Genomic DNA, 24,674 nt, shown 5'->3' with positions numbered 1-24,674 from the left:
GCAGGCTGTCACTTATAATGCATTGACAAGAACTGCCATCACCGCAGTTCCTGACAATTCATTTAGCTGTTTGGTGCAGGGGCCCATCAGCAAGACAGAGCCCTGCACCAAACAGTTTTTGTTTTTATTTTCAAAAAGAAAATCCCAAAGTGGGATTTTCTTTTAGCAAATAAAAAAGAAAATGTGCCCCCTCACCATGGGAGTAATCTTCCATGGAGAGGGGGGCATTATCTCTATTTTGCTGTCCCTCATTGTCAGAGTTTGCCTTGCGATGATGAATACTAAATGAAAGGCTATATGTCCGCCCATCCTAATTGGGTGGGCTGACATATAACCATTTTTCTGATGGCCCTTACTCCATTGGGAAGTTAAAGAGATTTGGCTATGGTGGTGAAGGTGTAGTAACCGCCGTAGCCAAACCTATGGTCCGCCTGCATTCAAACCTTGGTAGTATTATCTTGGTGGTATAGGTAGTCCGCTGATATTGCGATGGTGTACCTATACCGCCAAGATATATATCGGGCCCACAGTTTGGTGTCTTATTTCTTAAGTGAGAAAATGAGCCATAGTGACATCAATCTTTTAAAGTGCACTTTAAAGTTACATTTTTAGCCCTCTGGGGAACATACTTAAAGCACCACAGCGCTGTTACACTACCCGTCCCGACACAGGTATGGGTTGGCAGGCAGTGCAAGAAAGCGGCAGTGCTGTGGGTGTGTTCTCCTGTGCCTCCCATGTTTATAGGAGGTGCAGGGGAATAGTACGAAACCGATCACCTAGAGATTGCGAGAAACTTGGGAGGCAAGCTTCTCAGGACCATTTCAATTTTTTTGAATTATTCCACATCAATGACTTTCCCTCAAAGAATATAGGATAAGGGCAGTTGTACAAAGCTTTTTGACATTCACAAAAGGTTAGATTCACATATTTAGGTCATGTGCCACAGCAAAAAAGCTTGTTTTGGAAAGAACATGCTTAGGGCGTCTCTTCAAAATACCAATTCTCACTGGCACAGGAAGTTAACCAGACCTCAAAAGGAGGGCTGAGGAAATGCCTAGAGGAAGTCAAGGACTGGATGTCCTCCTCCTCATTAAAAATGAATGGAGACAAGACAGAGCTTATGCTCCTGGGCCCTGCCAACCCTAACTCCCTCAGCACTCTATGGCCACCTTGCCTGGGCACCCCTCCGGCCCCAAAGGACAGCATCAAGAGCCTTGGGGTGTGGCTAGACAGATCTCTGTCCTTCGGCACCCAATCTACCAAACTGGCAGCCACCTGCTTCGGCCTCCTCAGAGTGCTAAGGAAGGTACTCCATCTTCTACCGATGGAGGCAAAACAAGTAGCCATTCAGGGCCTTATCCAGTCACGACTGGATTATAACAACGCCCTTTACCTCGCCGCCCCTGAGTACACGATACGGAGATTACAGACGGTGCAGAACTGTGCCGCGCGCACTTTGCTACAGATCCCTCGACGTCAATCAGTCAAAAATGGACTGAAAAAACTGCATTGGCTACCCACTCCCCAAAGAATACAATTCAAAGCCTTATGCATTGCGCACCAGGCGTTCTGGAAAACGGGCCCTCTCATCACTCGCAACCTAGTGTCACACTACCTTCCCACTAGGAGTTTGCGCTCCAACCAGACCTTCACGGCCACAATTCCCAAAATAAAAAAGTCCAGAACTGGCGGTAGGACTTTCACCTACAACGCTTCCAGGCTATGGAACACCCTACCCCTCCACTTAAGGAAAAACTCCAATCTCACCTCATTCAGAAAACAGCTAAAAACATTCCTCTTCATTGCTGCCCAATAACACCGGGCTACCTCCTCTTGTTCTGTTGGTTTCTTAGCGCTTGGACGCCCCCAGGCAGCAATCGCGCTCTACAAATCGACATACAAATACAAATACAAATACAAAATACAATTCGGAATGGGACATGTTAATGTTTAACAACCAAAATCCGGTTGCAAAACATTCATATTTTACTAACTACACACCAGTGGTGGTAACCCATTCGCAAACAGGAGGGCTGTCCTCATGGGACCCTTCCCCTTTGTGAAGGTTGACATTAACATTTTTAAGAGTAGGACCACTGCTTATTTTTTTAAAATTGTTAGTCACATTGTTTTTTTAATGCATCCTATTTTCCTTTAAGGAAAACGGGACTACATTTGGAAAAAAAAGACAGCTTTATTTAAAAGCAATCACAGACATTGTGGTCTGCTGACCTCATCTGGCCACCAACCCTGTGAGTGAATGGTGCAATTCATAGTTGGTCGCATTTTGCGACCAACCTCATTAATATTCATGAGATAGATAGAATTTCAGCCCACTATGCATCAGGCTTTTGGAAACCTTTCTATAAGTATATACATCGGTTTCCAACAACCGAATAGATTTGGGGCCCTATATACAACCATTTTTTAGCGGTCGCAAATGGAGATTTGTGCCATTTGTGACTGCTAAAAAGGGTTGTAATATGTATCAACCCTATTTTGCGACTCCGTAACCTGTTACTGACTCACAAATAGGAATTATTAGGAAGGGACCTGCCAAGGGCATCACTTCCTAATAGTGAGTCACAGGGGGGTGTACGATTGTTTTGCAACCAGAATGCAGTTGCAAAACAGTTGCACTTTACCGCATACTTCAAGTGTTGTGATTGCCTGTGAATTTTTTTTAAGAGCAGGCAGTGGTCCCATGGACCACTAGCTATTCTTAAAAAATGAAACAGAAACATTTCATTTATGTTTTTGAAACGCATCCCGTTTTCTTTTAAGGAAAACTGGTTGCTTTTCAAAAAAAACAAAGTTGCTTTATTTAAAAAGCAGGCCACCATCCCTGTGTTAATACCCATTTGCCAATGGGTGGCAAATTGCAATGTGCTTCATGAATATTGATGAGGCAGGTCATTTGTGACCCCATTGGGAATCAAAAATATGTCTGAGACACATTAGTACATTTCTTTTGCTACTTGCAATTTACGAGTATCTAAAATTGGCAAATTGCGACTGAAAAAAGGAAATGGTCGTACATGTGGCCCCATGTAAAAGTCGGTCCGTAATTGCGACCACTTTTACAGAATCCATTCTTAGTACATCTGGCCCAAAATCCAGCGCTGTAAGCTTTCCACAAGGAGGTTCCTTTGTTCAAGAAAGACAAGAGTTGGTCCAGTTGTTTTGCAGAAACAGCTGGGCGCTTTACAGTGGGTGAAGTATAAAACTGCTGCTAATGCCAGGTATATATTCAACTGAGCTGCAAGGGGAGCAAGTGAGGCAGCCAAAGCACTATAAGATGCTTTTTGACGATCTTCTCAAAGAAAATTTGAAACAAAGTGTCCCAACTCTTTCAAAATACATTATATTAATAAGCCATGTAATTTAAAGGTAATTGCGAAAGTATACTAATAATGCATTCAAATGCATCGATGTACCCTTTAGTACTTCATTCCAGCCTCTACCAAATAGAAAATTGTGCTTCTAATAAACAAAACACACATGTAGCAGAACAGATAAATAATTGCCTCTCAGGAAGCAATGTATAGCCAATAAAGTGTACCCATTATTGTTCCCATTCCAGTCTGCAGTATTGGAATTGTTGGATTTGTTGCTACTTCATGGCAGAGCTCTGGAAAAACATCTAAGATTTGCTCCAATGTTTTCTTCTGCTACCAATGATTCCAAGGCACAACTGAAATATAGCAGGGTCCTGCTAACAACTTAATACTCAATGTGCCAGCCCTACAAGTCCGCTGCAGAACTATATCAGATACGACTTAAAAATGTCAGATTTCAATTCAATGTGACAGACTGACATGTGCAATTCAAACAGACTATGGGGCATATTTCCAACAGATTAGAGATGCGTGGTGTTTACCAAACATTGTTAATGCTACACTTCTCCATTCTGAAAAAGCAGGGTTGCGCCGTATTCACAAGAATTTAGTGCACCCCTGCGTTTCCCTTAGCGCTGGCGGTAAATTCAACTGCTTAACGACAATGCAGGCACGCTTGCACAATAGTACAAGGGAGTCTGTATTAGGGGGAATGATTGTTTATGTGTAGGAAGATGTACCTTCCGGCACATAAACAATCCAGAATGGCGATTTGCAACTTCTATGTGTGCTGCTTTGTGCAGCACACATAAGAAATGCAAATTGTCATTTCTTTAATGATTGTTTATGTGCAAGAAGGGACACCTTCCTGCACATAAACAATCATTCATGGCGTTTTGCTGTTTTTATGTGTGCTGCATAATGCAGCACACAAACAAACAGCAAAAACGAGGAGAAATAAACAATTTCCCTCGATTTGCCATGTTAAGACCAGTTTTCCCCGGTCTTAATTTTGGCGCTGCCTCCTATTTACGCCACACTTGTAAATAGGGGGCAGTATCAAAATCAATGGGTGTAGCGGCGGAACGCCCACCGCAAAAACCCATTTCCCACTAAATATAGCATGAAAGGGGCCTTATTTACAATGAGGCGTTAAGCCACGTTAAGTGACATTCCTGTGGCGATAGGGGCTTGTAAATATGCCCCTATGTCCCTTAGCTAGAGTCTGGTGGACAGGAGACTCCATTAAAAATTGCAGATAGCCCATCTTCCGTATGACTAATTCCATGGGATAGAATGCGTTTGCAATATGGTGGACGGGAGATCCGCCAGGTTTGTATTTTTTAAAATTTTCAATTTTGTTTTACATTTTTTGTGCAATTCTAATCGTTAGAAATGCATAATTATTTTTGCAATATTTTTATCTATATTGTTTATTGTTTTTTTGTTTTTTTAAATATTTGTAAAATTAACTGAAGACTTTTTGTGAATTTAATTTTCGAGTTTAAAGGTATGTTTTGAGAGTATTTCTTTAAATTATTAATTTAAATGAAATTTACACAAAGTTCTCCTTTCTACATATCTGTATCTGTAGCCAGCTCCAACATAGCTGCTCAGCAGTGAGGCAAGCGGTTTAGATATGTAGCTAGGACTGATAATGTCTATCAGAGAGCACCACAAGTTATTCTCATCCCATGGTTTTCAGCATTTTCTTGAAGCACCCAACAGATACACTGTATCCAACAGTGAACGATGGCAGATACTTACAATGGAACCAAGCTACTTTCTGGAGAGGAATGTGCAATAAATTATCCTACACTATTATATGAGTTTTGGCCACAATTAATTACTAGTCTGGCCAACAGCAATTATCATACGTACGTGCCCATGTTTTTAAGGACGAGTGCAAGCTTTTGGGGTTTCCATACCCATGGAATATTTTAAACAGTTTTTTATGAATTTTTCAACTAGGTGTCCCACGCCTCATTCTTATTCACATGGAAAAATTGGTGCTTTTGATCATGATACCACATAGAATTGAGACATAATGGGGAGCAATTTTTGTATCATGTTTTGCAATTTTTTAGTGTGTATAAGAATTTGAAAGTAAGGCCACTTACTACAATAATTTTTGTGAGATACACACTCTAATGAGAACAACTGTAAACTATTGTCCTCTCACGTTAAAACACTTTAGACCTGATTCACAAAGGTAGGTTATACTTTTGAGTACGTTTACACTTTGTAGTGTTTTATACTTTCGGTATTCACAAACTTAGACTATAAACTTACTACAAACATTTAAGTTGCGTGCCTCCACCCCAAGAGTAATGCAATTGGCTTACTCCTGTGTGGATGGGTAATGTCCCTCCCTATACTCCTCTCCCTCCTCCCAAATCCCATCCTCTTTAGTGGTAAGTCTACCCATTTTCCCACCTATTCCCCTACATTTACTGCTAAAATATATACTTACATGTAGGAAGACTCTGCAGTCGGGGTGGAAAACTCTGCACACATAAGCATAGGCAAAGCTTACATTTGGTAAAGCATTTTGTAGCATGACTAAACGTACCACTAAATGCAGTTCAAGAATCAGGCCCTTTGTGTTTCTAAGAGTCAATAATGAATACTTTCAACTAGAATCTCTCCTTGATTCATATGTTAAGGCTGGCTGTTTGGTGATGATACTAGACGGTAGCCACACCAACATTTTTGGCAGTTTTCAAGCCTGTATAAGGGCATGAAAACAAAGGGTCGACTTCGAGTTTGGTCATCTAATGTTGATATGCGGGTCACAGAGGTCATGGGGGTTGTCATGTTTGTAGCCTACATATAAATATTTCATACAAGTGGTATATTGTGTGTATACATATAATGGTGACACAAGTAGTACGGAGACCACAGCGGGTAACATGCATTTACATTACATACAGGTATTTTATATATATTTTGTAGGAACTCATTGGTACAAAGCACACTGAGGTGCATTGGTATTTGGGAATGTGGGAAGGTATTCAGAGAAGACATTACAGTTCCTGTCCTCTTTTTCATGATAACTGTAGGAAAGTGGAGTATTATGTGGTGTGGGCGTTAGCCCGCACCATGTAGTACTATCATGATACCCCAAAGATGGACTTGGATTCACACTAATAAATCCTTAGCTCAGTCCTGGTAGAGTGGCAAACAGCAGTCAGGCTTTACCATACGAATATGTCTTAATTGCGAATACTTCAGAGAAATCCGACACCAGTGTATTGTGTATCTTAATTTAGACACCAAAATGAACAAAATATCATACATATAACCAGAGTTATAGATTTCTGAAACAATATTAAATCAGGTCTAAATAATACATAGAAAATATAACATTGCGGACAGTGGCAAAATCCACTAGTGACAATTGGTCACGTGCAGGTCGAATCATGTGGAACTGTTACAGGTAAAGGTCATGTGGGCCCCTGGACCAGGCCACGACAGCCAGATTAATTTTACCTAGCCTGTGAAGTCCGGGTGCAGAGTTGCCCTGGCTGCCCCTGGTGCTTAATGGGAGCAGGGGGTATGCTGATTTCATTGCTTTCAAAGAGGCTGTAAGAAACAGAATGCAAAAACTCAACAGATACACAGCTACTGAAGATTACAGTCTTCTCTGTAGGTGCAGTGTCGAGTTAGGGGTTAGTTGCTGGATTGCCGATCAACATGCCTTGGCAGCAGTATCAGCTGCTGACCGTGCAGGTAAAAGAGGGGGGGCGGTGGGTCTGGGTGGGGAATATTTTGATGGTCGATGATGAGGGGAAATTAAATAAATAATTAATTTCCCCTCGTCATCATCTGTCAAAATACCCCCCAACCCGGCCCCACCGGTTTTACCTGCACAGGCCGCGGCTGAGCAGTACACACACTGAAAAGGTACTGGGACTTCACTGGGTTTCCTGGAAGTGATGTAGTAGTCTGAACCCTTGTGGCAGGTGAGACTACAACTCCCACAATGCACTGGAAACCAACCTGGATTTGGAGGGGAGGTTGCCACTAATCGAGGGGAGTCTGAGGTGCTTCTGGTTTGCACAGTGGTACCCCTCTTCGGGAGTGCCGAGTTTAAGCCAAGAACAAGGGTCGTTCACTCAGTTCCAAGACTGTTGCCACAGGGACAAAGTATCCCTTTTTAGGGCTCGGCTATAACGCAATGAAAGCGCGTTCTCGCCGAGAACTATTGTCGGCGTCTCAGCAGTCTGAGACGCCGAAGGGAGACAAGACCTGGCCGCGTGCAGCGTTTTTCCATAGGATAACGTTGTGCGCGCGGCCAGGTCATGTCTCCACGGCATTCCAGGGCTGACCGGATCGCGTCGCGCGCCTCTCTGGAATGCAGGGGGAGTCTGCAGAGAGGCGCACGGCGGTGATAAACAGGCAGGCACTGAGAATATTTCAGAATACTTTCTCCTTACACAAATAAGTGGCAGCTGCATACGGTGCCCGCTGAAACATGCCCCAATACATGTGACAGCAGCAAAGCACGCTGCTTGTTAAAAGAAAAAAATCCTTTGCAATAATAGTACAATGATTAAAAAGCATGAACCAACAAAGTCGTTATCTCAAAGCCTCTAAGGCGGCCCTAAAGTTACCAGCACTGAAGAAGAAAGTGTTGAGTCTGTTATTATGTAACTGCACCACAAGTGTCACTGATCACTTGAAACCTGAGCGCACAGCTGATGAATTTATCAACGATTCTTCCTCTCAAATTTAAAACAATATTATGACCAACTTCACGGTTCATTTCAATCGAGTAACATATACAAGAAAGTGATAACTGGAGGTGAACATGTACACTAATGCTTCAGCGTAAGCACCACTGCCATGCACACACAGACACCACCACTCCCATGCACACACGGACACCAACACTCCCATGCACACACGGACACCACCACTGCCATACACACACGGACACCACCACTCCCATGCACACACGGACACCACCACTGCCATACACACACGGACACCACCACTGCCATGCACACACGGACACCACCACTGCCATGCACACACAGACACCACCACTGCCATACACACACGGACACCACCACTGCCATACACACACGGACACCACCACTGCCATGCACACACGGATACCACCACTCCCATGCACACACGGACACCACCACTGCCATGCACACACGGATACCACCACTCCCATGCACACACGGACACCACCACTGCCATGCACACACGGACACCACCACTCCCATGCACACACGGACAGCACCACTCCCATGCACACACGGACACCACCACTGCCATACACACACGGACACCACCACTGCCATGCACACACAGACACCACCACTGCCATACACACACGGACACCACCACTGCCATGCACACACAGATACCACCACTCCCATGCACACACGGACACCACCACTGCCATGCACACACAGACACCACCACTGCCATACACACACGGACACCACCACTGCCATGCACACACAGATACCACCACTCCCATGCACACACGGACACCACCACTGCCATGCACACACGGACACCATCACTGCCATACACACACGGATACCACCACTGGCATACACACACGGATACCACCACTGCCATGCACACACAGACACCACCACTGCCGTACGCACACGGACACCACCACTGCCGTGCACACACGGACACCACCACTGCCATGCACACACGGACACCACCACTGCCATACACACACGGACACCATCACTGCCATGCACACACGGACACCACCACTCCCATGCACAGACACGGACACCACACGTGCTTAATTTGTAAAAAAAAAAGTGCCAGGGCTTTCATTTGTAAAAAATTAAGTGAAAGGGCACTTGTCAGGAGGCTACTGTAGTTAGCCATACACATTACGCGACTTTGAGCTATTGGCATTGTAAATGACAATGACTTTTATTTATGTTTTGGTTTTTAAAACATAAATAAAAGACCTTGTCATTTACAATGTCAAGACCTTAAACTCGCGTTCATGTACAATGCTAATAGCTCTAACTTTTGCAATGCCGAGACCGTTGCATTGTAAATGCTTGTTTGCTTTGGTGCTGTGGGCAAAGCCCTGCTGTCGGCGAGACGGGTCTCCCGTTGGTCCTTCCTTACAAGTTTTTCAGATCTGAGGTTCTGATGTCAGGGGTGTGCCTTAAATCCTAGATTTAGGGGAGTTATGGGTGTGGGAGCTAGTGGCTAATGGGGAGTTAATCCCTGCAGCTAGTCCACCCCTGACGTGGCCACATCCGTGGGTGTAGGTCACCTTTTCTACCCTGAACCCTCTATTCTGCCATTCCTAAAGATGGCAGAAATGAAATTGTGGTGTACAGACCAGGCTGGTGACCCTGATGGTGTGGCTAGCCTTCTGGGGGTGTACACCTCAGTGGATAGCTAATTCCCCACTTGCCCAGATGCAACTGTGCCTGAGGCGGGGAAGGGTTTTTTCCTCCTCTGGGAGTCAGCTCTGATGCATATCAAAAGCACTGCAGCCTTTGAAGCTCATCTCATTGATGTGCCACTTCACTAGGGTGCTTGGGAGGAGGGTGGTGTAACCTCCTCAACATAACATAAGTACATGCAAAGGGCACGTTTACCCAGAAGGGTATCTTGGAGCTGAATAACAGATGTTTATAGTTACCCACCTCAATTGTTCTCATGATGCTGACCTCAGAAGGATGGAAGACTGGGTGGACTAACTGGGATTTGAACCTGTGGCCATGCGTTTGAACACAGGCCCCTACTGTGATGTATTCCTATAGGTTCTGTATCGATCCCCCTATTCCTGACCCGGTTCTGGTTAACAACTAACTAGCAGCCATCCCATGATGCAAAATCCGTTATCTGATTAAGCCACACCACGGCACAGGAACGCGTTATCTGATTAGGTCATAACGCTTGCCATGTAATTAGGCAAGCACTATTCCTTCAGCCCCTGATAAGGCATACAGAGTTCTCAAAACAAATCAAACCTGTGACAACCTGGGAAAAACCCTGCGGCCATTGTTTTGATTTCACAGAGAACTTCAGTAAAGAATGTGCTAACGACCAGTTCGTATGACATCCTTATTGACGTATCTATGTCCATCCTTACGTCAATCTCGGCACCTTATAGGTATAAATATTACCGACATTGCCTTAAGCAAAAACAAGCGGTGGTGACGAGATCGGAGCAGCGAGACTTGCCGAGGAGCCCAGCAGAGAGCGAAGCCCACTGGCGCTGCCCCGCCTTCCTGACGCGCTGAGAACGAGACGCTGCTTTCTCCTGCCGAGAAATCCAGCTCCGGCGATTCCAAGCGGCCCTTGCAGGCAGCCTGGAATATCGAGACCAAAGACGAGAGATACCAGCCCTCAACCATTCTAGATCTCAGGTACAGAACTGAATAACCCCTTACAGAGAATTCCTAAGTCAGTCACTTGGCAAAACAACCTTAACTTAAACTGCTACTTATCTACTCCCGCCCACGTATTAGGCTTAGGTCAGGTACACTGGGGTAGGCGTAGTTAGAAGCACCAGTTGAGTACGATTAGTAAAATGTATACATGTATGTATCTATTTTATCCATTTTAAACCACCATATGGCTTAGAAACCATATAAATGTTTTTACAGTATTATTTTATACTTCTACTTTTATTGTATGCACTTTACTTAACCATAAGTATTGCAATAATATCGATTAATTTCTCTTGTACGAGAAAAGAGACTGATCAATAAATACCATCTTTTATTGAACACGCCCGTCTCTTCCTTTTCTCGACAATCTGGTGAAGCTAAGAATGCACTGAACTGACTGAGTAAAATAAGTTGTCTTTTGTTTTCACACGACTCTAGAGATACACTCTTGATTAGGAGAGAGCAAAGTTGTCATGTTCTATGGTTGTCAGAAACTAAATCCCTTCTTGTCTATCCAGGGAGGTTCAACTCCTCCCTGCCTATTCGAGAAAGTTTCTAGTGAACTCTGAGCTAGCTGGCAAAACCCAAAACTTTAAGTCTAATATCGTCAGTAGAAGACCTAGTTAACCTCCGTCCTAGGTCTATACTATTGAAGGTATTATTCCAATGCGCAGAGCCTATTGGGATAATAGGAACTACACTACATGGCGCCCAACGTTTGGATAGGCGATAAAACTAACGCAAGACACTAGAGTAACTCAGTCGTGCTTTTTCACACAGAACCCCTTTTTCCATAATACTCCAAAGACGTCTGGAGTGGGTGAAAGGTCATATCCGCCAGACCTCGCAGGAGGAGACTCCTATGTATGGTTCTTGGTTTAGTCAACGTTGAAGGATACACTGTTCCAAAATATTGTGCATCTAATCTTTGTTTCCATAGAAACCTGATCTGCAAACAAACAAAATAACCTTCCTGACAGTAGAATGTCAGACACTGAAGAAGAAAGAGAGACAGCTAGAATAGCAGCTGAACTACTAGCAGCTGATAATACTATGCAAGAAGCAGACCCGGATATAATACTCATCCCGGTCAACAAAAGGAAATCAGTAACTTTAAAACTTATAGAAAATGGACTGACACCTAGAGGTGGCACAGTCATATTCGTAATAGAGGCACACGAATATCGGCAGACAGAGGTATTCTATTCATGGATAAACTTTCCAGCAGCAAACGCTGTAACAAAGGACTTCCACTATTACAAAATAGAGGAATGTCCTAATGAGTACACTCCTTTCGAGGAGGTGGAAGTACCACTCAAATTCCAAGAGCACCTGCTCTTGTTTAATGGCGCCCTAAAACATAATAATCACATCACCAGGCTCGGTCCACTAGGTAGACCAGAAGCAACGTGGCCGGTCCTAGCCGGATACACACCACATCCAGACATTGAAGAAATGCCTGCACCAGAGCTTTTAGCACAGCTAAAACAACTAATTAAAATACACAGACAATTAGTCCAATATGTAATGCGGACTTCAACAGTTCAACCAGCTATTAAAATTCCACAGCTGACCCCTCATCAGGGGAACACAAATAAAATTACACCACAGAACATACAGTCCTGTCTAGGTAAAGTACCCGCAAAACGGGAACAAATACCTTTCTGGCTAGCACAAAAAATCACTCAAATAGAGGCGGTGTTTCCAGACACCACTCCTCTTGAGAAACACAGGATTCTGACTATCTGTCTTCCAATGGGAATCGGACCACACGTGGAGGACTGTGACACTTGGGGAACAGTCTTTGCTTCCATTTACACAAAAACACATGGTGTACCATCCATGTCAGTAATACCAGATGTACTAAAACAAATTCAAGATGAATATGGTCCAGAACCCGCTTTAACTCTCGGTATGAAATTACTGAAAGACTTCAAGCAGGTCTCGGCTATATTATTAGCCAACATAAAGGGAGAAGCAGCAAATGTGGCGATCCGCCAGAGGTTAAAAGAGACAAATATAGCAGACCAACCATCTGAAATTGCCAGAATCATAGAAAAATCCTATGAAGAACTAGGTAGAGATAGTTTGGGTGGAATACCGGTAAAACCCCAACTAATTGAAAGTCCAGAAAAAGTATTTATTAAAAATAATTTAAACACTCAAAAGAAAAGCTGGGATGGAAACAAACAATCCAATCCTAAAGAAAAAAGATTCCAGTCCAGAGGAAGGTCTCCTCGGCGGAGAGAAAGATCTCCTGACCAAGGACGCAAGTCTCCCCAAAGGGAGCCCTCTGGGAAAAAATACAACCTTAGAAATAGGGATAATATAAAGAAACCTGATAGATATCAAGATATTGATATACGTCCCTTTCAATCTTTTCAGACTTCCTCGCAGAAATCGGAAAGAAGAGGACGATCAGAACACAGGAAAGAGCACGTCAAGTCCAAAGACAAGGAACCTGCTCATCCAAATAAAAAATTACAATTTCCAAAAAAGAAGGTAGCCAGCATTAAAGTAATTAAGAATGCCGAGAATACTGAGGACACAACTGAAAAACGGAGAATGGGCTCAGACAATGCTAGACAGCGCAGCAGAAGTGAGCATAGCTCGCAAAGTCCTTATGAATCATCTGGAGACAGTGGACACGAATGAATACATTCAAGTGGAAACTGCAGATACCAGAGTTAGCAAACCTCATAAAATATATGAAATAACATTGCGTATAGAGGGGGATAAGACTAGAAAAATAAAAGGCCTATTTTGGGATAATCTCTCCAAGGGCTATGACATCCTTCTAGCTGAACAAGACTGGCCACCCGAGTTTGTCAGGGAGTGCCCACATGGTGAAGAAATAATTATGCCTGCCTTCTCAAATCATATTCCAATTCATAAAAAATATACACTTGCAAGAAAGTGGGCAGTAGCTCAAGCCCCTGCCTTATATAAAAATCATGTGGGATGGGATGAGGACTCTCCTCCTCACAAAATCCAGTTAAAATCACAACCTACTGCACAGAGGCAGTACCCAATTAAGCAAGAAGCTAAAAAACAGGTAAAAGAGATCCTAGATCAACTTGAATACCAGGGGGTGATTGAAACTTGTACCTCACAAATGAACAACCCTTTGTTTCCTGTCGCCAAACCAGACAATTCATATCGTCTTGTTTTGGATTACAGACACCTTAACTCATGTTGCAAAACTTTTGCAGTGCAAAACTCGCATAGTGCTGCACTAATGAATAACATAGTGCGCAAAAAATACAAAACAACATTAGACATCTCTAATGGATTCTTTTGTCAAAATATAGCACCAGAGAGCAGATATTTGACCGCGTTCTCAATAAATGGCGCTCAAAAAAGCTTCTGTAGGTTACCTCAAGGGTTCAAGAACAGCCCAGGATTATTTTCAAGCGAGAGTAACAGAATTACTACAAACATATGATGACGAGGCATTATCCTATGTCGACGACATTTACCTAACAGATGATGACTTGGATACTCACTTGAAGAGAGTGAACACCATAATACTTGGGTTCGCAGTAGAGGGTTACAAATTCAACTTTAAAAAGTCTAGAATTGCCCATCTAAGAGTCCTGTTTCTAGGATATGAACTATCAAGTGAAGGCAAAAGCCTGGCTGACAATTTCCTAGAGAAATGTGCTGTACTCCAAGCACCTAGAACACTAAAAAACTTACAATCAATTCTAGGCTTCCTAAATTTCGGAAGAACATACATTGCAAATTACGCAGAAAGGGTAAAACCCCTTTATGATCTAATAAAACCAGATTTTAAAAGAATCAATTGGACTCAAATACACACAGAAGAGATCGTTACAAACAGACATGTTAATTAAAACAAAATTAGAAACACGTGACAACACACGCAATCTTGTGATTCGAGTCATCCCAGGAAGATGCGGATTCACATACCTGACCTCTAATGAGGGAGAAAAGGTACCAATTGCATACAAATCACACTCGTACACAAAAGCTGAAAAGAAGTTCAGTATTAAAGAAAACATTGTTCATGCAGTTCAAACGGCTATAGCAAAAGAAAAAGACAAAGCAGACGGTAGACGTATCACAGTCAGAACAGCTGAGTCAGCCTTTGAGGCATTAACAACCCCATGTAATTTACCAACAACAGCGTTGAATCCAGAATGGATACAATGGGTGAATTCAATTACAACGGACAGAGTAAAATACTACTTTGACCCAGAATTAAAAGAATTAAAATATCTAGACTATGAAATGACATACCCTCTGCCAATCGACATTCGGCCCTTACGACAGTACGCCTGTGTAATCTATACAGACGGCCGTGCTCAACCACCAGGGTGGGGAGAACAAGCATATAACCCCACATGTGGAATCACAAAAGAAGTGTGGCACGGAGGGAAACTGAGACCTCTGCTAATAAAAACACACTCAGTAGAAACTAATTCAGAAGAACAAACTGAAATAATAGCATTGAAAATGGCGCTAGATAATGCAGATCGCGAATTCCCGACACTTATAGTGTCCGATTCATATTACTGCGTCAAATCATATAACAACGATTTGCAGAAATGGATTCAAAACAGTTATAAAGATGACACAGGTGCAACAATAAAGCAACAAGTGCTTTGGAAACAAATAGTTCTTTTGCAGAAAGAACTACCAAAAACTCACGTGATACACTCACTGAGTCATCAGCGTGATGGCGTTCACGTTGCAGGGAATTCATTGGCTGAGACAGCCACAACCGTAGCAACTGAATCGGCTTCCGTAGTTAGAAAAAAGCGTGCAGTAAAATATATTGACGGTGAAACAGTGCTGGCGGTGAAAACGTCATCAAAAGGCGACTGCTCAGCGCTACCGATCAACTATCCACTCAATTATACATACATAATCGATGCAAACTCCGTCCCTTTTGCTCGAATCCCTGGAGTGGGGGACAGAGTAATTCCAAACACGGACAGGAGAGGCTTGTTAATAGCAGACGCACATATGGGTGAGGGTCTTAGACACCTCAAACTAAAAGATTCACTGGAAGAATTACAATCAGTGTACTGGTGGCCAGGCATGAGCCTGCATCATCACATCTTTGTAAAGAACTGCCCAGACTGCAATAGAAATCGCAGTGGCGAGAGAAACGGTATATTACCATGGCGTTTCACTCCAGAATGGATCAACAGTAAAAAGCAAAGCGTCCAATTAACATATACAGGCTAGTTTCCACTTATAATGTAGATCCCCAGCACTCGGCTGACGTCTGAACTGTTATAAAAAGATTTGCGAGTCTATAATGGCATATACGCTAGAAGCATGCTACGTTAGGCTAAAGTTTTTCCGCGTACCCTAATGCGTGTGGAAAAACAAGGTCAAATGAGCATAGCATAGCGGGACTCTTCTCACTTCCTACCTGAGGGAACAGGATGGTGTAAAGAAAAAACTAAAGGCATAGAGCAATCTATAACAGCGAAGGTATTAGGTTCGGGAGCTGGGTGGGTCAAACATCTAATAAGTGTCCAACGTAGTCTAAACAACCTGCCAAGAAATTCTCTGAAGGGATTCAGTCCGTACGAATTATTGTTTGGGACTAGAATGATGGTCTTAGATCTTGACAGTCAGACTTCAGTGGTTAAAGACAAAAGCTTTGGTATCAAAGATCGTTTGGCTATTTTGCAGGACTTAAACAAAACAAGGAAAGACCTGAGCAACATAAAGTTGAAACAACAGCCAACAACCACTGAAGAAAAACCACCTGGCCCAGCAAGACCTGTCTGGATTCCAAAAGTCGGGGATCTAGTCAGAGAAAAGATCGCGGTAAAGAAGGAATTTGGGCCTTCTTACAGAAAAGCAGTTCCTGTCTTATCTATCAACGGAACAAGATCAGTAGTACTACCGCCCCTTGCTGGTAAAAAGGAGAACAGAGTTGTATCAATCGACCTGGTAAAACCACAATCATGTGGCCGATAACAAACAGTAGGCCAAGTGGACTCCCGATAAGTAGTAGAACACCAAGGTTTGCTACAAACACAGAGGTTCAATCTAAAAGGCTACTCACATTTGAAAAGTCTACAGAACAACAACAAGGACTATGTAACAATGCTATGGAACTTAAACCTCTAAAAACCCAAATAAAAACTTTTAGCAGAGACACACCAATCTACAATGAAGTAACTAATGACTATGCTGCTGCAACAAAACACACTGATAAAGCAAACAGTAATCCTGAAGCAATTGAAACATTAGACAGAACGGCATCCGGCTACTTCATCAACTTCGATGATTCATCTGAAGATCTAAGTGAATCAAAGGAACAGACATGAACAAAAACTTTTACAGATAAAGCTTAGGAACTTTTTAAAGAACTGAAAGAAACCTATCTGATTTCTCCATGGATTGAATTCTGGGTGGCCTTAGGTGCACTTATCCTCATACTTTGGCTCGTCATGATACTATGTTTGGGACATTTCATTGAGGGAAAATATGCTAAAATGGACACAGCAAGCCAGAAAATCAACTTGGTCCTCAAACCACACACGTCTTCACACGTAGAGAAAAGAGAACTTTCTTCAGTCAACTTCACAGCCAATCCTATACCCGGTGGGGTAGCATGGGACAAAACTGATTATGAAATCTATGGTCCGGTTGAAATCCTGAAATATCCACATCAAATCAAGATCTCATTGAGTGACTTTGTAAAACTAAACTCAATTGCTGATGATTGGGACTTTGAAAGTATTAATAATATGATGTCTGACCTAGTAATGTCTGCTAAATTTACACAACATGATTATTTGCAGGGTTCGTCTAATTATGATAAGATGTTCTGCTATAATCACTTTGGTAACCATTATCTGCATAAATCTGCACAACCTAGAAATGTTTTAAATTATAATCAATGGGAACACTGTGCAACTCCTCCAAAAGGTAGCTCAAGAACTTTTAATGACAAATATTCATATTTTTCTGGGTTCAACACAAGTAATGCAGAAACATTTTATTTCAAATTATCAAATAAGACAGGTTCAAAGACCATGCTTACAAACACTAAATTGATATATTCAGACTCATTTTTTGAGCAAATGAGTACATTCGGGTTTGATTATTGGGACAAAAATGTTGAAGTGAAAAGTGTTTGGGGTACAAAAGAATGGCAAGTACAAGGTATAGAATCATTGTTTAGAGCCTGCATGATCCCTGAACAAATTATATTTTTGAATGACACTATTCAACAAACTACCTGTCTTGGCCTAGCCAAAATCAAAGATTTGAACAAACCGTCTATTCCAAAGCCAACTATGAACAGTAATAGCTCTATATATGAGGAGATAGACGTAAACCATATATTAAGCCAAAACAGAACACATCCTGATTGGAAACATTGGTTAATCTGGCCCACAGATACTAATAACTGTCAAGACAGATTCCTGAACAAAAAACAGGGGTTCAAATTGACCAGGCCAGACCCTAGATATTCCCAAAGACAACACCCAGGGATAATTACCACGTACAGTGTGGGCAAGCTCTGCCTTCAATGGCTACAAACATCCACACTGACAGAAATTAAGCAACACCTAACTTTACTTACTGATGGTGCTGACTTGCGTGATTTCATTGTGGGACCGGGCAAACAGCGTCAAAAACGCTTCATAGCAGCCTCTGTATATGCAGCTTATAATGAAGCCTGGAAAATAACTCAAATTGAAACATCAGAGAGAATACGGGAAATTGACCGTATTAATTTGGAAAAATCACTTTCTATAGTGGACAACGGGTTAATGACTCTGTCCTCCAGAATATACTCTTTGGACAGCATTGTGTCTTCAGCAATCGACATAATATCGCAAGACTTACTTGTGTTACAACACGGTCAGTCCCAATTGCGTTCTATTATACAGCTTGGCTGGACGTTACAAAATCTGCGTTCAGGCTATGTGCCTTGGCATTTAATCAACACAACGTCACTATTCAATATCTTTAACCTTACTGATAAACAAATCGGTATGGCACAGAAGGGTGCTGATTATACAATCCTGAGCATTGAGAAACTCGAGAGATTACCTTTGACAATGTCAGAACGACCGGTCATTGAATGGATAATACATGGAATAATTAATATTCCAATATCTACTTTCAGGTTTCAATATTGCCAAAAATATATACAGGCTGGCATGTACGAAAAATTGGGTAAAGGGTACATTAAGTCAACATGGAACTTGCCCTGTTCACATGCATGTGTCAGTAATAAAGGCCAGAAAGTGTTTCTTAGTGGCAATAATTGTGCGATGTCACTAAGCGGTACACTACTGTGTAATGGAATTAGTTTACACGGAGCCTGTGAAGGGTCTTCAAATAACCTTTCATGTCACCAGCTAGGCACACCTGCAACACAAATAGAACCATTCTTTAGGAAACTATCGAACGGGAGTTACATTCTGATTGTAGAACGCAGATGTTGTAGTTTGCTGCCCGGAGTACCTTATCTCGTAACTACGACTGCGAAGGTCATGTGCTGTGAACGAGTATTGTTCCCCAGCGCAATGCCAGACAGGGAGGCGAGGTTATGGCCGAGTTTGAAATTTGCTTCTATTCGAATTGATACTTTAAGCAGAATGAAAACAGTGCTTCTTAAGACGCCGACCATGCTCACGTCATCAAAAGAAACGTATGATCTCCAAGTTGCAAGGACAATGGCAGAGATTCATTCGTTGTTATCAACTAATTCCCCCATACATTTCGCAGAAGTCCTGAACGAAATCTTAAATATTTCTGATACCAGTGGAGTCTCAAATGTATTTAAGACAGTGTTTTCGGGGGCTTTAACACCATTCAAAGCCATTCTGGGTATTTTTCCAGACTTTGTCCACTCCATCTTTGGTGGACTTCCTCTCCTTTTGGGACTAGTGTGAGGAAAATTGAATTTTGCCTTGTCATGTGTGCCTACGTGTTCCCCATCCTATGTAATATGTGCATGATTAATATGCATATATCCCCCCATGACCGAATAAAGACGCAATTATAGTTGTGTCCAACGTTAGTATGTTAGCCATCCAGTCCCTGTGAAAGCAACGTGAATTAGGCTTCTAGGCCTATGTTGCCACGTTTTACATTGTGCACGTTAAATTCATCGAATTGCCCCCGTTTCTAGGCCTCAAAGGGCCTGAACACCAGATTCAAGCTCCAGTCTCCTGAACCACTCTGAGGAGCGATGCAGCCCCCACCTGCATCCCTGACCCTTCGCTTACTTCCTGCCGCGCAGCGCGGTGCCCGGCCTGGCTCTGCCTGCCTGTCTGCCAAGAATATGTTATGCCTATAGTTATCAGTTCAGCTCTCCGTCTTCACATTCCTAAGCTAACGAACCGCATAAACATCTTCAGCTATAGTCTAGTCTTCCTGTCTCCATGCAAGAGAATTACTGTATTAATATCCATAGAAGATTCATAGCACACGCAATACATGAAGAATATATGCATGCACCAGTCTTAGTGTCAAGTAGCCTTTGCTCTGATGACTTTTAGATTCTATCAACATGTACTCCAAACACAAGATACCAGATATGCTATAGGTACATGTCGTCCTGACATCGCAGACTTTAGTCTCCTCTTCCAGTGCAGAAGTCAGAGCCCCCAGCTCTCCCCAGATACACGTCATGGCCCGTTTGCGCGCACCACTAGGTTAAAGGTTCCAGCTGCCCAGGTAGCCCCCTCCATGTATCCACCCATTCATGACACTTCTGTGACGTCCACATCACATGTCTTCGTGCACGCCCTGTGCACGCCTTCTTTTTACGCCCATGTGTTCTTATCTTACGTTTGTCACTTGTTACGCCTACTGTATTCAATGCAATTGTAATGTTTTCCTATATATACTATGTACTGTTAATAAGACGCTGCAGCTGCCATTCCATGCCATCCTATTTCAGGCTGTTCCGATCCTGTCCCTTCCCTTGTGCCTGATTAAAGCCTGTTCAACTCAGATACCCCGGATCCTGCCTCTTATTTATTGAGCTATCTGTTTTATTTAATGCATAGAAAAATAGTACCGGTAATTAATTATTTATTTACCACATAATGGCGCCCGAATAGGGACGAGCCCCTTCCCCAAGCGCCGGCGATGTAACGCAGGCCCCCTGACCCTTCTACAGCCGTGACGGAACTCTACCGTGCACGTGCAGATATTTCTGCTTTATCAAGTCTCCCTCAGGCCCACGGAGGAGACGGAGACTGCGGTCCGGCATCCAGACGAGGCGGTGAGGAATGCGGTTCGTCCCGACCAGAGCCCAAGCCGAGAGAGCAAGGTCCGAGGTATCCGGAGGCCCACCTGTAACCGAAGCTCGAAGCGCATGCGTAGCAGTAACCAGACGTCGTAGCAGTCCAGTCCAGTCCGAGGCCTTCAGTTTCTGCTTCCCGGTGAGTACCGTTGCGGGGGAAGTATCTAGACAGGTTCATTAGTTTGTCCCTGGTCCGACGGGTTTGGGTACGCAGATCCAGTCCGACGTGTCCATCTAGGTGGATACGGTATGACGTGTCTCTTTATGAGACCGGTATGTTCTGTACTGTTTTAGCAGTGCATCCAGTAATTCTAGTAAGTCCGTTCTCGAGAAATTCAAGTGTTATGTTTTCGGTGTATCAGGTATTATTCTGTTAGAACTGTTATTAATGTATTTTTATGTCGTGGTATGAGTGATTTGTTTGCCATTTCATTACTGTGATTATCGTGTATTGTGTTTAAGTCTAAGTTCGAGTAAGACACAAATATGCCTCTGTTTTCAAAGTTACGTCAGATAAAAACCAGAAAAGGGTTACTTGAAGAATCAGTTCCTGTCCCTCCCAGGGACAGTCCTGGACATTTTATGTATCACAAGCATGGCTTAGATGCCATATTATATCTAGACTTATGGGTGGATTATATAAAGAATCTTGAAGAGAAATACAGATGGCCTGTATCAGGTACATGGGATGCCGAGTGCATCATGCGAGTAGAAGAAGCATTATGGAAAAAGAAAGCCAGACAATCCCAGAAAGATGCCATAGAATTGTGGCGTAAAGAATCCCATAAAAGATCCGAAAAAGATTTCAGAAAAGCAGAATTAAGTAGGGAATACTCAGAAAAAGCCCAAGAAAGGGAACTTATAGAAGAAGGTGAACGAGTTAGAGCAGAACAGTCAGACAGACAGAGAAATGCCCTTATTAAAGGTATGTATCCTCTTCTTGCCGAGGGCTTGTCGAAGGCAACCCCGGAAGTACCGTGTAATTTACCGCCGCCATTGGTCCCGACTAAGCTACGTCATAAACCGACTGCAGCTGAAATTTTTCTTTCGTCCTATTTGGACGATACAGTCCCAGAATATGCAAATCCTATTCCGCCTGCTCAACCCCAGCACCCGGTTAATAATGTAATTCCTGTTCCTCCAGTCACTGGTCCCGGGAACCCTGTCCATGTGCCAGTACCCCCGGACCAGTCCACACCACGTGTTTTGCCAGTCACTTTACCAGCACATTCAGTATTAACTGACGATTCTAGTTCAGGAGGAGCGGGGGGAGGTGCTCCTACCACCCCGCCTCAAGTAAAACGAATGACGCTGAGAGACGCAGCGTTACAGCACACGCCGAAGGTGACTACATACGCAGACCTCAAGCGACACCTTACTGACTGCATATATGATTCAGTACCAGGTGAAGATCACATGATATTGTATTCAGTACGTTTAAGACGAGTTGCCAACTTTTTGGCCACCCTGCCTGATATGAAGGAACATCTAGACAGAATATATCATTTTATCCGTACAGGGGAGAATTCAGAAAGTATTCACGAAGCTATGGCACACAGAAAGGTCAAGATTCAAAGTATGATTCAGCAATTTATGATTAACTGTTTAATCAGAGAACAGGATTATCCTGATAAAGACAAAGACGAGATGAAAGCCCTGACAAGATGGAGTGACAATATAGCCGAGGGAAAACATAAGACACAAGGTAGTATAGAAAGTATGTACAGGAAAATTCGTAAGGAAATTATAAGTATACACCAGAAGGAGAAAGCAATAAGAGCAACCGAGAAAGAGAATGACTCTTCCAGTGAAGAGGTAGACAGCGAGAATCCCGCCAGAATAGCGTATGTAGGTAGAACTAGATTTTCCGACCGACATTCACGTCTAGATTACAAGAAGGTTTTTCCTCCTCCTGTACCAGAACAGTGTTCTCTTGAACAAGTATTCCAGGCCACCGATAAAATTCTGAAACTACGAATAGGTTATAGTGAGCTTAGTACCATGCATGAACAAGAACTAGCCCGATCAGCCGTTCGATGGACTAGTGATTCTACCACGTTTTCAGATGAAATAGTGGCCCAAACGTTTCTGAAGCTGTCCCCAGCCGAGCAGCGTCTGGTGGGTATGTATATGATCCAGCACCTCATTACACTGTATGAGGATCAGCAATCTGATCCAGGTCCTTTACATGATGTACTGAACGAGTTACTCCTAAACAGATGGAAAGGTCTAGGTACCGATTTAATTAGCGTCATTTTAGAACAGCGCCACAAATACAGAACGTTCCTGAACCCACATTTTGTTCCTGTTCCACCCCCAGTAAGAGAATCATTCTACATAGACAGACAGAATCCGTTGCGAGAAGTACATCCAGTTAAAGGAGCGGGGGGGTGATCTAGAACGAGTATTTGTTTACACCCCTATCACGAAAATAGAACTCTTAGAAATGAAAAAGTTAATACCCTGTCACGATAAAGATCCAGCAGGGTTCCACCGTGAATTAAAAGACATGCTCCGTATGGGAGAATACACGTATCCTGATATCATTAAAATGTTAAAGGTCCTGTTGCCTGCGGGCATATATGAAAAACTTAAAGAAAAAGAATGGGAGGTGGGAGAGAAAAAGATAGATTGGACCGCATTAGAGACTGAAGATAATACACGAGTTCCAGGTACTGGGCTTGGGGAAAAAGCCAAAGCATTGCCCGAATTGTTAATACAAGTCTTGCCAAGATTACTAGCCACGAAAAAGGAAGACTGGGATGCCATCTCAGCCTGTAAACAGAAACAAGACGAAGACACTAGTGATTTCTATTCTAGATTTGAGAAATGTTTCATTATTAATAGTGGCCTGAAAACAAGTAGTGAATCGTATCCACATCTTTTTGTTACCAAATTAGTTGAGAATTCTTTACCACAAGTTAAAAATCGAGTACTGAAAGTCGAAAGTACCTGGCAAGCTAATACTCCGTCACAAATGCTCCAGATGCTCCAGTATCACCAGAACAGAATCAGGGAGGAGCAGGAACATGAAAAGAGACGTATGAAAGACACGAAAATGAAAGTACTGGTTGCACAGTCTGTTCCACAAGACAGTCAGAAGAGGGGTCCGAATCAGACTAGTCATTCTACAGTTCCCGTTAAAGGGACATGCAATTATTGTAAACAGCCAGGTCATTATATAAACGAATGTGCAGTTCTGAAACACAACATAGCTACTGGTAAAACGAAAGAGAGACCACGTCCTCCTAGACAAGAACAAGTTCCGCAGAATGCCCAGCCACCGCAGAACGCACAACAGACAGTTACAGTACCGCAGCCTATAGCTGCCACACAACACGTTACACACCAGATGTACCAGTATGCACAGTCAGAATATCCAGAATATCAGCAGTATTCATGAAACAGCCTAGAGAGGGAGGTTGGCTTGCCTCTCATCGAGGTTCCTGTAGATCAAGAGGGTCCCTATGTACACAGTCAAGTATTAGGGAAAGACAGAAAGTTTCTGATTGATACAGGGGCAAGTAGGACTACCATCAGTCATGACGAGGTTCCAGGGGCTCCGCTCTCAGGCTCTAGAAATGTTTCCCTTGGATTTTCAGGAAAGCCTATTGTTAATGAAATATCGAAACCAGTTTCCCTAGAAGTTGGTCCATTGTCCCGAAC

The 24,674-nt window shown here is 43.0% G+C and overlaps 1 protein-coding gene across 1 annotated transcript in view; it reads right to left on the bottom strand.

The window, feature by feature from the left end:
• Nucleotides 1-24,674, bottom strand: part of INPP5D (inositol polyphosphate-5-phosphatase D) — an 809,167-nt gene that overhangs the window by 559,352 nt on the left and 225,141 nt on the right. The gene's annotated exons all lie outside the window — the stretch shown is intronic.

This window comes from Lissotriton helveticus, chromosome 11 (assembly GCF_964261635.1).
Source record: "Lissotriton helveticus chromosome 11, aLisHel1.1, whole genome shotgun sequence".
Classification (NCBI taxonomy): domain Eukaryota; kingdom Metazoa; phylum Chordata; class Amphibia; order Caudata; family Salamandridae; genus Lissotriton; species Lissotriton helveticus.
Note: the sequence above shows the minus strand (reverse complement) of the source record. Positions and strands in the feature narration are given on the sequence as shown.